At 37.9% G+C, this 16,308-nt stretch overlaps 1 protein-coding gene and 1 non-coding gene across 4 annotated transcripts in view; one reads left to right on the top strand and one right to left on the bottom strand.

Moving 5' to 3' along the window:
* The window catches only part of SHROOM4 (shroom family member 4), a 234,895-nt gene that overhangs the window by 159,544 nt on the left and 59,043 nt on the right, over positions 1-16,308 (top strand). The window lies entirely within an intron of this gene.
* On the bottom strand, positions 12,202-12,305 carry LOC141569765 (U6 spliceosomal RNA). Its single transcript, XR_012493565.1, has one exon. It is a non-coding gene; the product is annotated as a U6 spliceosomal RNA (small nuclear RNA).

The following is a 16,308-nucleotide window of genomic DNA, read 5'->3' as shown; positions in this document are numbered from 1 at the left end:
TGGGAGGCCTAGGGTGCCTCCTTGCTGCTCCCCATGTGGCCTCTTCTGACAACTCAGAGAAGGGAGAAGCCTCCTTACTGATGGGCAGTGGTGGACATTCTGACTCCTTATTAGGCCTCCTCTGACACCACCTCAATTGGGAGAGAGAGTGGCTCTTTGTTACCGCCAGGTGGGGGTGCATGCCCATGCTCTCCACATGATCTCCATTGACACTGTGAGTAGAGGAGGACTTGTTACCATCCAGCCATAGATGAAAGCCCTGTCTCCATATTTAGCCTTTTCTGCCACCACCTTGGGCATCGTGATGTCAGAAAAGACCTTGTTATACCCTTGCCAGGGTGGAAGTCTAGGCTCCCCACTCAGCCTTTGTTGACCTGAGTGGGGGTGGGGCTACATTTTTTTATTTTGTGTTTGGATGGAATAGATCAGTTATTGTCTAAAAGTTTCTGTCTTGCTAGGCCACCCCTTTCTTGGTTCTCTGGATAGGGAGAGTAGGCTTTTGTTGGGACTTATTTTGTCTGTGTCCATTAGCATTTCCAGATTGTTGCTTCTCATCTCCAGATCTAGGATATATAAGGAAAAAAAAAAAAAACCTAAGCTGCTTACCACTGCATTGTACCTTCCACCTCAAGGTCCCTAGCCAGTCTGCCTTCTTAATGTAATTGAAATATTCTTTATTATATTACAATTTTTCTAATTTGATTGTTTGTTTTTTACTCTTAAGTTTTAAAATGTTTTTTATGTATTCTAGATACTAGTTCTCTATCAGATATGTGTTTTGCAGATATTTTCTCCTAATGAGTGATATCAGAGGAAACGAGCAGAAGTCTCAATAATTTTAAACCCTCATCCTGAGATTTATAAACCTTATCTCTCCATATTTTTAGTAAATTAAAAATCAAATAAATGTCTAAATTGAATATTTTAAATTAATGATTAAATATCTTGTAAAAAATGAAGGTAGGCATAGACCTTACACCCTTCACAAAAACTAACTCAAAATGGATCATAGAACCTAAATATAAAGTGTAAAACTATAAAACTCCTAGAAGATAACATAAGTCAAATCTTAGATGACCTTGGGTAGGGTGATGACTTTTTAGATACAACAGCAAAGCACGATTCATGAAAGAAGTAATTGATAAACTGGAATTTATTAAAATTAAAATCTTCTGCTCCGTGAAAGTTCACATGAAGAGAATGAGAAGACAAGCCATAGACTGGGAGAAGATACTTGTAAAAGATACATGTGATAAAGGATTCTTATCCAAAATATACAAAGAACTCTTAAAACACAACCATAAAATACAAACAACCCAAATAAAAATGGGCCAAAGACCTGAACAGACAACTCATCAAAGAAGATATATAGATGATAAATAAACATACGAAAAGATACTCCATGTCACATCTCATCAGGGAAATGCAAATTAAAACAATGAGATATAACTACATACCTACTAGAATAACCAAAATCTGGAACACTGACAATACCAAATGTCAGCAAGTAAGTGGAGCAACAGGAACTCTCATTCATTGCTGGTGGGAATGCAAAATGGTGCAGCCACTTTGCAAGACAGTTTGTTAGTTTCTCACAAAACTAAATATACTCTAACCATATTATCCAGCAGTTGAACTCCTTGGTATTTACCCAAAGGATCTAAAAACTTATGTCTACACAAAAACATACACACAATGTTTATGGTAGCTTTATTCATAATTGCCAAGTTGTCCTTCAGTCGGTGAATGGATAAATAAACTGTGGTACATCCAGACAATAGAATATTATTCAGCACTAAATAGAAGTGAGCTGTCCAGCCATGAAAAGACATGGAGGAACCTTAAATACATATTACTGAGTGAAAGAAGCTCATCTGAAAAGGCTACATACTGTATAATTCCAACTATATGACATTCTAGAAAAGGTAAAACTATGGACACAGTAAAAAGATCAGTAGTTGCCAGGGGTCGGCAGGGAGCACAGGGGAATAAAATTTTTATGGTAGTGAAAGTATTCTGTACGATGCTTTAATAGTGGATACATGTCATTATACATTTGTCTAAACCCACAGAATGCACAACACCAAGAGTAAACCCTGATGTAAACTATGGGCTTTGGGTGATTATGATGTGTCAATGTAGGTTCATCAGTTGTAACAAATGTTACAATTGTTACACGGTGGTGGACGGCACCACTTTAGTGGGGGATTTAACGATGGGGGAGGTTATGCATATGGGGCAGATGGAAAATCTCTGTACCTTCCTCTTAATTTTGCTGTGAATCTAAAACTACACTACATAAAGTCTTTTTTAAAAATCCATTGTCTTTATTAAAACAGTTAAACTAAGCAAACCTTAAGCACCAAAGGTGTGTCTTTTAGCTGATGAAAGAAACATATAAATCTTGAAGATGTTCAGTATGTCTCACCAGTCCTTATTACTTAACAGCTTTTTCAAGCCCCAGTCTTAAATTTGGGTGCTGATGAGTATGCCAACCCTGGATCTTAGTGCAAGTGTCAAGATCCCTTCTGGGGATTTGTCTGAACTGCCAGCTTTCTGGACTTCAAGCCAGTTTCTATTTTGAGTGAAAGCTCCAATCTAGCAAGAGTGCATTGATTGCTTTCCAGCTAATCATAGGGAAAGCATTGGTTGGCCATTCTGGCACCTTTGTTCAGCTAAAAATGATTACGTCTCTGGCTCCTAATGCTAAGATATATTCTTCCTTTTTCCCCCCTATGATGAGGGTGCAGAATATCCTTCAATTTTGTTAAGTATAAAGTTAATATATGTCTTTGAATAGTCTTTGAGAAGTCACACAGGGTAGGTTTTCTCTCTAGAGGAAAGAGAATGTCACCTGCCCTTCTCTTTCTCTCAGTCATAAAATTTGTTTGATTTAAATTTACACACAGTGAAATTTACTTACCTGAGGTTGTCCTTCTTTGCACTTCAGGAACAGATTTCTTAAAGTACCAATGGCCCTTCCAACAGAACGGAACATTTTGAACAAAAATTAAAAGCTAGTTTTCGTGCACGAATTTTATATGAGATTAGGAAATGTTTCTCTTGGGAGAAGCTTGGAGTTTAATAAAGGAAAGTTTAAGGGTGAACGGAAGAGGGCACTCATGAAGTGATGGGGATTATGGCTGATCTCTTATATGTGATTCAGGATTTCTATTAAGATGAGTCCCCCAGAATAGGAAGAACAGCTAGAAGCCCATTTTCAGACCATAGTCAAAAGAATTTCTTCTTCCCTTCCCATTGCTCATCAGGGTTAACACTGGCAATGGCCACTGGTTTGCCACAGCTGGACAGGGAAAGTAGCTCTGTGTTGCCTGTGTATTACATCCCAGGATCTGAGTAGCTTGCTTGGCCTGAGACCTCATGTACTCATGAAAATACAATACTGATAGCACTTTACATCTATTGAATTCTCACCACATTTCTACAAAGTATATGTTATGTGAGGCAACCAAGACTCAAAATGAACATTTGAGTTGTCTAAAGCCACATAGATAAAAAGTGTGAGAGCTAGGACTCAAATTCAGTCTTTGTGTATGACTCAAGAGCCATCTCTTTTCCCTGTATCAACATTGCTGAGTTTGGGGGAATTCCAGTTATTGGGACTATCATAATTCTACAACTTGCTGAAGTAGTGCTGTATCAGTCCTTTACGTAGGAATTGGTTTGAAAATGTTAAGACCAGTAAGGAATAAACTAAGTTCTCCTTAGGGATTTAAATTCCTGCTGAATGGTTCTTTCAAGGTGACTTCCCACCTAAGTGTGAAGAGGTTCAGCCAGAACCATGATTACTTTCAGATTTAATAGAAGCTCTGTAAATGTTAGTTTTGCCTCTATCCCAACACTTACTGTGGGTTAGATACAGTGCTAGCAGCTCTCAAGTGCATCATGTCATTTAATCATCACAGCTCTCTTATGAGGTGTAAGGATGAATATATCACCATATTACAGATGAGGAGATTGGGGTACAAAGAAATGAAGTAACTGACATGTCCACTATCTCATCGCCAAGTCTGCCTGACTCCATATGTAGTTTGCTCTCTATAACACCTCAGTTGGTACCTACTTACCTACCTACCTACCTACCTAATACCTACCTACCTACCTACCTACCTACTTTGCTTCCGTTTCAGTAATATTTTTTTAAATTTTATTTTATTAAATTTATTGGGATGACAATTGTTAGTAAAATTACATAGATTTCAGGTGTACAATTCTGTATTACATCATCTATAAATCCCATTGTGTGTTCATCACCCGTGGGGGGTGGGAGATGAGAGTAATATTTTCAGAGGCTTTAAATCGAACATTTTAAGTGATATCTTCAAGAACTCCTTGTATAACTTTCAAAATCCTTAGGCTGTGCATGCTTTCTCCTTTACCTCCCCTTGGAGAATTATCTTCAGCAGTCCTTGCACCCCAGTAGAGCCCAGAGCAAAAGAAAGTATAAATTGGTCTGAGAAGATAATTGAGTCTTTCCCAGTTACCCAGGCTTTAGCTTTGTCTTGACCTTGGATGCTTGCTAGTCTTGACAGAAAAATAAACTGAGTTAATTGGCTCTTGGATAGAGTGAGAGTTAAGGTGTGGGTCTGTTTGCAACTGACCTGATGATTGTTGGCTTGTTACATTAAGACAACCAATAGCCATCTGTTGCATGACGGCATCTTCTTTTCTGACCCGAAGCTGGGTCAGTCTCAGTCAGCAGGAAAATGTTGTCATTTGTATTCTGCATTCTTCCTGATTCTTTGGGATGTGCTATGTTTAATAAAGTATGCATTAGAAGATACTGAAGAAAGAGATTTTAATCTAGTCTTTTTCTCTCAATAGGTTTAAATTGCCCCCAAAGTGTATGTATGTGTGTGCGTTTTAGATCAAGTATCACTGAAGAAGTTGACACCTCATTATGTATAGGTTATTGCATTTGTGTAACAAAATCTCCCTTAAGTGATATATCTACTAAGTGTCATAAAAAATTAATTCACTTTATGCATGCATGTTTTCATTTTAGACATCTTTAATAGGGAAATACATTCTGATAGATTAATTTGCAGTGTTTCTAAACAATAAATCATAAACACAAATAAATGAAAACATCTAAAATATGAATACTTGAGAGTCAATTATATGTTGATTAACCTTATGTGTTTTTGCCATAATTCTTACTATTGTCATTTCCTTTACTGTCAAACAACAATTCAATTTTGGAACAGAAAATGCATAATTATGAATGTTAATATAGTACTCTACTGCATCTCATCTCCCTTCACATTATGGCGTAAGTTTACTTTGGGGACTCAAAGGTACGTTCTCTCATTATTCATAGTAACTAATTAGACACTAAACTTGAGATATAAGTATATTCATTATCTACCTGTTTTGTTAGTTAGAATTTTTTTTACATTAGGACTATCGAAAAATAATGTTTATGACTCAGCTAAGAACCATGGGTCGGACCCTGTTTTAAAAAGTGAAAGAAAGGACTCTGTGTTATACAAGATAGAGTCCTGTATAATTCCAGGCTCTGAGTACTCAGTGGAAGTAGTGGAAATACTACTGGGCAAGTCTTTAACCATCTCATAGTCTTATCTTTATGGGTAAGTCAGGGCAATAATTCCCACCTCACAGGGATCTGGTAAGGATTAAATGGGTACTTCATGTGAAGGTGCCTTGACAGAACCTGATACTGGGTACATAGTCAGTGAATGTGTACTGTTTTTAATATGGCATTTGAAAGTTAAAAAGAAAGGAGCCATTTTCTAAATATTAATTCACCAAATATGTTTTTATATAGCAAGCTTTCATGATACAATTTCATTAATGTAATAAATACTTTTGAGTTTGAATGTTTAGCATGTACCTAGTTAAACATTGTGTTAAACAATGTGGTAGGGATCACAGCAGGACAGGTGTATGCTCTAGCCTTGAACCCTAGTGGAAAGAGATAAGATATACCGGGGGTGCCAAAAAGTGTATACACATGACTTGTATTCCTCTTTTGTTATTGGTATATATTGAATATTACAATTTTAATACCGTTTTTTCCTTTCTTAAAATGTGTATACATTTTTTGGCACCCTCTGTATATAGATATATAGGTAAAATGGTTGAACAAGGAGGTAGATGATTATCAAAATGAGTGATACCAGCAGCAAGTGATTGTGAAGACTGTAGCTAGATTCCAGATGATCATTTTCACCTGCATGTCACACTTCTCCACCAAGTCGTCTCCCAGACACATCATAATCCAACATGCCCAAGTTGAAATATAAATCTGTAAGATTAGCCAGGAAAGAACTGAAAAAGAAAAGCAATAAGGGAGAAAGGACCAGTACTGGTGAAACATATTATAAAAGTACTAGCAAATGAACAGACAGATCAATGGACCATAACTGAGTCTAGAAATTGATCCAAAGACATAGTTTAGTGTATTATTTTTAATATATGATTTTATCTTAAATATTAAAAGTCTTTCTAAGCAAGACACAAAGTATGCATAAGCAATAAAGGAGAACATTGTTAAATTTGACTACATAAAAGTCAAAATTTATAGCACCACAAAAACACATAAACTAAATCCAAAGACAAAAAAAAAACTGGAAAGAAGGTTTTGCATCTGATATGAGTAAGGGCTGGTTCCTTTAATATATAAAGAGCTCTTGAGATTGAAAACCACTAAGGAAAATACCAACAAAACCATTATAAAAGAGGGAAAAGACTTAAACAGGTTGGAGAAAAAGAAAAGTGCCTTATAAAAATAAAAGATGCTCAACAATAGTTATAATTAAAGAAATATAGATTAATTTAAGCAACAACTCTCACCTTAAGCTACAACTTTCATCTATCAGAATGACAAAAATCAGAGCATTTAATATACGTTTTTGGGGGCAAGCATGTAGAGAAACACACATCTTGTACCTTGCTATATACCTTGCTATTCAAAATGTGATCCTAGGACCAGCAGTATCTCTATCAACTAAGAGCTTATTAGAAATGCAACCCCATCCCAGACCTTCTAAATCAGAATCTGCATTGTAATGAGATCTCCAGGTCATTTGTTTGCACATGAAAATTTGAAAAGCACAGCTCTAATATATTGTTGGTGGAAGTGCAAAAAAAAGAAGTATAACCTCTTTGGATTCCAGGAGACTTTACCACAATTAAACATTTGCATACTTTGAACCAGAATTCCACTTGTGGGAATTTATCTAACAGATATAATCATGTGTGTGTGTAAAGATGTATGAAGATATTCATTGCAGTATTATTTGTATTAGCAACAATTTAGAAACAACCTCAGTGTTCATTAATTGGGTAAAGGGTAAATAAACTATAAAGAAATTCCCACAGTGCAATACTATGCAGTTATTAAGAATCTGTGAAAAAGTATATGCAGATATGAATTTATCTCCAAGATATATTGTTAAGCACGAACAGCAAGGTTCTGAACAGTATTCTAGTATGCTTTATTTGTGTTTTATTATTATAATTCCCATTTTTATAGATAATGTGAGGCAGAGATGTTAAATAACTACCCAAGGCCACACAGCTGGCAATGGTAGTTTCAGATGCGGCGGACAGTCTGGTTTCCAGGGCTTATGTTCTTAACACTGTGCCACACTGCTGCTCAGGGATAAACAAGAAACTATTAACTGTGGTTTCCCCTGGAGTGTGTGTGTGTCGGGGGGGACTCTTTTTCACCGCATATGCCTTTGTACTGTTTGAATGGTTTGCCTTCTGCAATCTTGCTTTAAAAGCATGAGAAACACTTAAAAATCAACTTGTGCAAAATTGGACTTATTCCCCTCTACTCTTCTGCTGGAAGTGGTGACAGGCTGAATCATTTGTTGAATTGAGAAATCCAGCAGACACCCTGTACTCCCTCCTCTTCTTTACCTCTCACATCTGTCCAATCAGGCAGCAGGATTTATTGGTTCTCAAATTTGCTTCTCCACTCTACCCCTGAATGATAGATCACTTATTTCCTAACTGCTTCTTTTCTCTCTACACAGTTCCAACAGACACATCTTTCCAAAATGCAAATCTGGTTCTGCCACTCTCTTGCTTAAAATCCTTCACTGGCTCCCCAGTGCCTGTGGGAAAAGTCCAAACTCATTAACATGAAAATCTACATCATTCATGTTCTGGTCCAGCCTGCCTCTCTAGCCTTACCTCCCACCATCCCTCCTTATACATTCTACCCTTCAGGACACCATTTTTCCCCTACTCTTTCCATAATTTTCACATGCTATTCTTTCGACAGCAGTATCTTTCATCTGGGTCTATCCCTCCTTTAATCTACCCCTCCTTCAAGACCAGACGTCAAGCATCACCTCCTTTATGTATATTTCTCTGGTTGCAAGGTATTAGACATTATATTCTGTACTGGGCAGGTCAGGATACCCTAATGTTCCATGGTCTTTCAATGTCTGCAGTATCAAAGCACTCCTGCCTGAAATGTCTGCAGTATCAAAGCACTCCTGCCTGAATGCTGTGAATTCATACTCCTTGTGGATCCCAACATGGATGCAGTTTCCACAGCCTGCTTCTCTAGCTCTCCCCCATGGCAACTTCAGGGTCTTTTTCCAGATCTCCCCTAGGCCCCCAGCACTCTTCTTGGTCAGCTGGGACACCTGGAAGACTTTCCCTTTTATTTTCAATTTTAGATTCATAATCCCCCATCCCCATCCTTCTACCTCTAGCTGTAGGCAAGGCAGGTTACAATAGTGGTTAAGAATATGGGCCCTGGAGCCAGGCTGCCAGGGTTTGAATACCATTTCTGACTTTTTAGTTCTGTGATCTTGGGCTAGTTACTCAACCTCTCCAAGCCTCTGATTTTCCTCTATGCAAAATGAGGATGACAATAGTAGCACCTACCTCATAGGGTTATGAATATTAAATGTTTTAATATTTGTAACATATAGTAGGTACTGTGTTTTTGAGGTTAAAATGCCTGAAGTCTGAGGTGGGAGACTTCTTATATTGGCATAGGAGCCTTTTTCTCCTTTAGGGCTCTTTTCTACTAAAGTTGGCTCATTAAGATTAGGAATGAGTATCATGAGACAACAAGAATCCCCTCCCCTTCTCAAGTCTCCTGTAATTCTGGTTTATTTCCCCAAATGGACAGATTGAAAGCTTCTTGAGGGCAAGGATCATAGTGCAGACTTTTTAAACTCCTTGGAACCTGCTAGACACAGGGTTTATTTCTATCACTCTTAAAATTAAATTCGGAGTCCTTACAATAACTCACTTACCTGGCCCTGGCTCCTTCCCCAACCTCATTTCCTACCCATCTTTGACTTGCTTATTCCACTCTAGCTACACTGGTTTTCATGCTGTTCTTGGACAATGGCTAGCTGATTCTGTCTCAGACCATTGCCCTTGCTGACGCCACTAACTAGAACATTCTTCCTTCAGATATTCACCTAGCTCCTTCCCTGACTTCATTTAGGCCATTGCTCAAATATCACCTCCCAACAGCGGCCTTCCCTAACCACACTCTCTAAAATAGCATTGGCCTCACACACCCATGTCAGTCACTCTACCCTTTACCCTGCTTTCTCTGTCTTCATAGCACTTATCACTACTCGACATATTATATATTTCTTGAGTTGAGCCTCATTAGGACTGAGGTCTTGTCTGTTTTGTTCATTGCTTTGTCCCTAGCACACAGAACAGTGCTTGCTTGGCTCTCAATAACTAACAAATGAATCAGTCAATGAATAAAAAAATAAGTGAGTTCAGTGCTAGTACCTGTGTAGAAGGGGATATATAACAAATTCTGTTCACTCCTAGAATTATGAATACTTTACAATTTTCATTCCATGATTCTGTTTTTCAGCTTTAGGATTTTCAAATTAAATTTATATTCACGTACAGGTTTTGTTTCAATTTTACAAACATCACCTTGACAAAATTTAAAATCCAATTTAAGTCAAGTCCAAGTTTCAAAAAAATAGCTAATTTGTTTGTTCTCCATTCCAAGGGGAAGGAATGTGTATGATTGTGTGTGTGTGTGTGTGTGAGAGAGAGAGAGAGAGAGAGAGAGAGAGAGAGAGAGAGAGAGAATGAAAACAGTTACCTGCAGTGAGGAAATTGAGTAGGGAGTGGGTTGAGGCGGTGAGAGTTGGGGAATCCATATTTCCCAGAAGGAAAATAATCCCATTCCAATTGCTGCATTTTTTTCTAAATCCTTAATAAAAAAGCAATTAAAAACCAAAGAAATGGAAAGGTTGATGAACTAGAGTTTTGTAAATATAAATATTTCAGAGCAAGGAATTTCTTAGAGGCTCATGCAGAACATTGGGGAACCATGTGAAAGCCTTTATGAAGAGAAACTTCAGAAGGGAGGTGGATATATGGCAGCTACTTACCAGCTCATATTTCCCCCAACAAGGGAAGCTGTGACCCAGGAATTATTACCCTCTTGGTTCTGGGACCTTCCTTGCCTTGAAGTAGTATGTTCCTGACCCTGGGGCCCAGATTCTATTCCAGCAGGTGCCCTGTCTTATGTACAAAGCCGCTGACAGTTGAACGTATGATCCCAGCCTGCTTTGAATTCAAGACCCCACATAGGTAAAAGCAGCAGCCAGTATTTTAAAGAAACCACTTGAAAATCTGTTGTTGTTTTTTTTGAAATTCTTTTTAATTTTAATTTTCAATTACAGTTGAAAATTTGCTTTTAAATATATGGTGGCATTCTTTAGAGTGATGGGTCTCAAACTTGAGCATGTGTCAAAAGCACTTGGAGGGCTTGTTAAAGTTCATATTGCTGGGCCCCGCTCCCAGAGTTTCTGATTCACAGGAATTTAGAAGCAAAGAGCTTGAACTCAAGTCTTGTGTGATTTAATTCACCTCTCTGAGCCTGAGTTTCTTCTTTTCTAAAGTGGAGTTTATAAAATTGTAGTAAGGATTAAATGGAATGGTGACTATGAATGTTCTTTGTGAAATGTAAATATGGTATACAAATATTAGCGGTTAACCGGCTTCACAGATGTACTTGCTGTCACCCCTCTCCCCAACCAGATCGGGTGCTTCGTCTTCTCTCTACCCAACTTTGTCCCACCAAGTCCGTCAGGCACCCAGAAAGAAACTAAAGCCAAGAAGGCCCTGAATGGCAAAATTTTTCTTCAACCCACTGAATATGGCCCTGATGCTGACCTTGATTTGACCTCTCTTTTCCTCTGTCTGGTCTCCCCTCAACTTGCTCCTTGTTCTTCCAGCCCTAGCCACCTCTCACAGCAAAGAACAGCTCCCAGTGCTAATACTGGAGTAAAAAAAAAAAACCTGTCAGATAAAGTATTTTTTAAAAATTAGTAGAATAAACAGAGGAATCCACTGCTAAGCAGGAAAGCATTTGTTGTAGAAAGTATTTTGCTATGTTGGTGGGCTCTAGGCTGATTTCCCTAAGGGTAAAATCCAGATGTTTGAAATAGTTAAGTGGAAATACAAATATAATTGCAGATTCCTGAGTTAGGAATCTGTCAGACATTTCTAACAGACAGTTGCCAGGGTACATGATATGTCTATGTAGAATGGTGTCTTTTTTCTTTGGAAACCTGTTTTTCATTCAAAAGCAATGCATGTGTAGAAAATTTCAAAACGTTAAGTAAGTGTAAAAAATAAAAATGACCCTTAATTCTGCCACACAGAGATAAATGCCTACTGATAAGACAGTACATTTGCATCCAGCCTTTTAATATGTGTATGTTTGTATATGAATATATATACATATTTTTTTTTTTGAATTGGACTGGTGCTGTGTACAGGTTTGTATGTAATTTTTTTTCATTTACCATTATATTGTGAGCCTTTTCCAGGTTCATTAAGTAGTCTTCAAAAGCCTGGTTTTTAATGGCAGACTATTTATTATTCCTTCATGTAGATGTACAATACTTCACCTAACTCTTCCTAAGTGTTGGATGGTTAGGATATTCCTAATTTTACCATTATACATAATCCTGCATGGATGATACTTCATGTACATAAATCAATGTGTGCATCTCTAACTGCTCTCTTAGGATTGACTCCTAGGAATGGAAAAACTGTATCAAAGGGCAGGAACACTTTTTAAAACATGTAATTCACATACCATAAAATTCACTGCTTTCAAGTGTGTAATTCAGTGGGCTTTAGTATGCATGTATTCACAAGCTTGTGTGACCGTTACTGCTGTCTAATTCCAGAAGAATTATGGAGCACTTTACAAATTTTCATGTCACCCTTGTGAAGGGACCATAGTAATCTTCTCTGTATCATTCCAATTTTAGTATATGTTGGCTGAAGCAAGCACTGTATGAACATTTTTTTATGTCTCTTGATAACATGACAAATTTCTCTCTAGCAAATGTGTACTTATATTCATCCCTACCTAGCAATGTATAAGAATGCCTATTTCCCTGAAACTTTCCCAAAACTTATTTTTAAAAAATATATTGCCAATATCATTTAAAATGGCATTTTATTGTTTTGTCTCTTAGATTAGTTCTTCTTCCTCTCCCACCTGACCTATAGCTAGTCTGTAGAGATCTGTCATCCACTCTTTTCCCTTGATACACATTTACTGTGGGCAGTCACATACACTGCAACAGCCTTGGCTGCCTCATGTCTATGGATAATGACTACATGTCCATACCCTACCCTAACCTCTTTCCAGCACTGCAGCCCAGACATCAAGCTTCTTGCTGGGCAAGCCTATCTACATAATTTGACAGCATAACACACTTGTGTCTAAAAGCAAACTCATATCTTCTGAAGTCAGCTCCTGTTTTCGACTTCCCTATCTACAATGGTGATAACCACCATTCTCCTAGGTGTTTCATAGTCACCTTAACTCTTCTCTCACTTCCATATTTAATTAGTAGTCCAACCCTGTTGATTCAGTCTTTCATGTCCTCTCTCACATCCTTCCTTTCTTCTCCATCCCCACTGTCATTGGTCTAGTTCTACCTTTTGTGTGTATTGTGCTAGCCTACTCACTTCTCGATGTTTTCAGTATTTATCCACATAATTCACCCTAAACTTGGCTACTAGAACAGACTTTTAAAAATTAATTAATTAATTATATATTTATTATTAAATTTATTGGGGTGACATTGTATAGTTAAAATTATGTAGGTTTCAAGTGTACATTTCTATAATACATCATCTATATATCACATTGTGTGTTCACCATCCAGAGTCAGTTCTCCTTCCATCACCATATATTTGACCCCCTTTACCCTCTTTTACCACCCCCTCCCCCTTTACCCTCTGGTAACCACTAAACTCTTGTCTGTGTCTATGAGTGTTTCATTCTTTCTTTGTTAGTCTTGTTCCTTTGTTGCTTTCAGTTTATATCCCACATGTGAGTGAAGTCATATGGTTCTCGACATTTTCTGACTTATTTCTCTTAGCATTAGAATCTCAAGATCCATCCATGTTGTCGCAAATGGCAGGATTTCATCTTTTCCTGTGGCCAAGTAATATTCCATTGTGTATATATACCACATCTTCTTTATCCAATCATCTATCAAAGGACACTTTGATTGTTTCCAGTCTGGACCACTGTGAATAATGCTGCAATGGACATAGGGGTACACATATCTTTGAATAAATGTTTTCAGATTTTTTGGGTAGATACCCAGAAGAGGGATTGCTGGGTCTTATGGTAATTCTATTCTTAATTTTTTGAGGAACCTCCACACTGTTTTCCATAGTGGCTGTACCAATTTACATCCCCGCCAGCAGTATATGAAGGTTCCTTTTTCTCCACAACATCTACAACACCTGATAGTACTTGTCTTTTTGATGATAACAGGTGTGAGGAGGTAGCTCATTGTGGTTTTGATTTGTATTTCCCTAATAGCTAGTGAAGTTGAGCATTTTTTCATATATCTTTGGCTGTTTGTATGTCTTCTTAGAAGTGTCTGTTCATATCTTCTGCCCATTTTTAAATTGGATTGTTAGTTTTTTTGTTGTTGTTGTTGAATTCTATGAGTTCTTTATATATATTTGGATATTAGCCCCTTATTGGAGGTGTTTGCAAATATCTTCTCCCATTCGGTTGGTTGCCTCTTCGTTTAGTTGATAGTTTCTTTTGCTGTGCAGAAGCTTTGTAGTTTGATATAGTCCCTAGAATAGTCTATTAAAATATTGCTTTTACCATGCTGCTCTCCTATCCTGGAACCTCCAAAGCCTCTCTCTTGACTATTGGATTATGTAAAGTAAATGCTTTATCCTGATACTTAAGGCCCACCATGTTCTTGAATCGTTCTAATTTTACTTCATGTGTGCCTTATAGAAACTTCAGCATGTTCCTGCTTTTCCCACTGTTGTTGATGAAAAACCTGGCATGACCTCTCCTCCAGCCTCCTCCAGTTGAAATTGAACTGAGTTTTCAAAAATTAGCTCAGAGTCTGTAAACTTCCTTGATTCAACCAGCTGAGCTTTCTCCTTTGTTTAACTCTCATTTCATTAGCATTTCTTTTATAACATGCCATTCTGCTCTGTTTAGTGGTTACTTAGGTATCTTTATTCACCCACATCACACTGTAAATTCCTTGAGAACAGGGATTATATCTTCTTTATTTTGGCGTGTTCCATAGCACCTGTCCAAGCACCTTAAATGTAGATAGAAGCTCCATAAATGCTAGAATAAAAGAATGATGAAGACTGCCAACATTTTTTTAGAACTATTAATGACTCAGTTTTGGGAATGAATTGTGTGCTAAGATGGGACAGATGCCAGATGACCCAAATGTCATGGTCTATTCTTCTTTTTCCCTCACTCTTCACACTCAGCCCATCAACAAATACTCTCAGCTCTACCTCTTCAGGATATATCTAATCAAACCTGTTTTCCCTACCCCTACTGCTTCTTCCCTTGAACAAACCACTATTATCTCGTATCTATAAGAGCCTTTTTAACTGGTTCCCTGGCTTCTACTTTTGTCCTACCTAAATCCATCAGTCAAGTGAGATCTTTATAACACTTAGATCATGGTTGTCCCCTGCTTAACAAACTCCCATAGCTTCCCATTGCACTGAGAATAAAATTCAAACTACTTACCTTGACTTTGGAAAACTCCATGATCTGGCCTTGGCACTTTTCCAACCTCATTTCCTACTGCTGTCCACCTTGCTCATTGTGCTCCAGCTCTGCTAAGCCTTGGCCCTTCCTTATTTTCATGTTTGCTCAAAGCACAGTGAGTAAGTATTCTTGGTTCTGTTGGGATACTTCCTAATGTTAGCTGTTGTCTTAGGGCTTCATGTCTTTAGCAGTGGAGATGACTCAGGGAATGGCCAGAAATAATTCTAAGGGCTTTGAGATTTGACTTTGGTGAAAACCTTTGTGGATTACATCTTTCCTTTGAAAAGTAGTTATCTCCAGTACTGAGTTTGAACTGAAAGATATATTGGCTTAAAGAGAGAAGAAAGAAAATCTTGTATTATTCTTGTAACCTTCTTCCCAAAGGATGCTACAAATATTAATGATAGAAACCAGAGCTGGAGGGCAAACATCCTCCATCTTCTTTATCACTCTGGGTGTTTGTTTAGGAAATAGAGCATTACAGCAGAAGCTGACTCTATAGATGGTGCTCTGCAAACCTGTTGTCATTTTCCCCATGTGTTCCTCTGAAGTCTCCCTTAGCCCTCTGGTGTTGCACCCTTAGATTTTGTCTGTACAGGGAAGGGAGAAAAGCCCTCTTTATTCAGTTCTTGACTTGCTCCCCTTGCTTCTAGAAACTGTAAAATATGCACTATTCACCTCCTTGCCTTTGGGATAATTGACAAGAAACCATCTATGATGGGTATGTTTTATCAGACTATCCATTGAAAAACTAGAATATGCTCCCTAGCCCACTATGAAATTCCAAGAGAATTCCAAGAACTGTGTTTCTAAACTACCAAGCATTTTTCTAGCCCTTAGTATTTACAAAGCTCTTCCATATCACTTATATGATTGCCCCCTTCCAACATTCTTTAGAAAAAGAGGTGTCTCCATGTTTTAAAGAGTCCACTGTGAAAATAGAGAAATGAAAACAGAAGGTCAAATGTAAAGGCCCTAACCAGATGAACACTCTCTAATTGGAAAGCCAATAGCACCCCCTGACACACACCACAGCAGTTGGGGGAGACTTTATTTCTACCTCAACATTCCCTTCCTTTCTTATTCACTACCCTTGGTTTCTTTTACCCTGTGATGGATCCTGAGGTGGAGACTGGAGAAGGGGATTCAGCAGATTTACATGGAAGATCTTGACCTGGCTATTCAGAGAACTGAGGGCAGGTGGAGGAGGGGAAAAGATGGGA

This window comes from Rhinolophus sinicus, chromosome 18 (genome assembly GCF_057876585.1).
Source record: "Rhinolophus sinicus isolate RSI-liver-muscle chromosome 18, RSI-T2T, whole genome shotgun sequence".
NCBI lineage: Eukaryota > Metazoa > Chordata > Mammalia > Chiroptera > Rhinolophidae > Rhinolophus > Rhinolophus sinicus.
The sequence above is the reverse complement of the archived record's forward strand: the minus strand, read 5'-3'. Positions and strand labels throughout refer to the sequence as shown.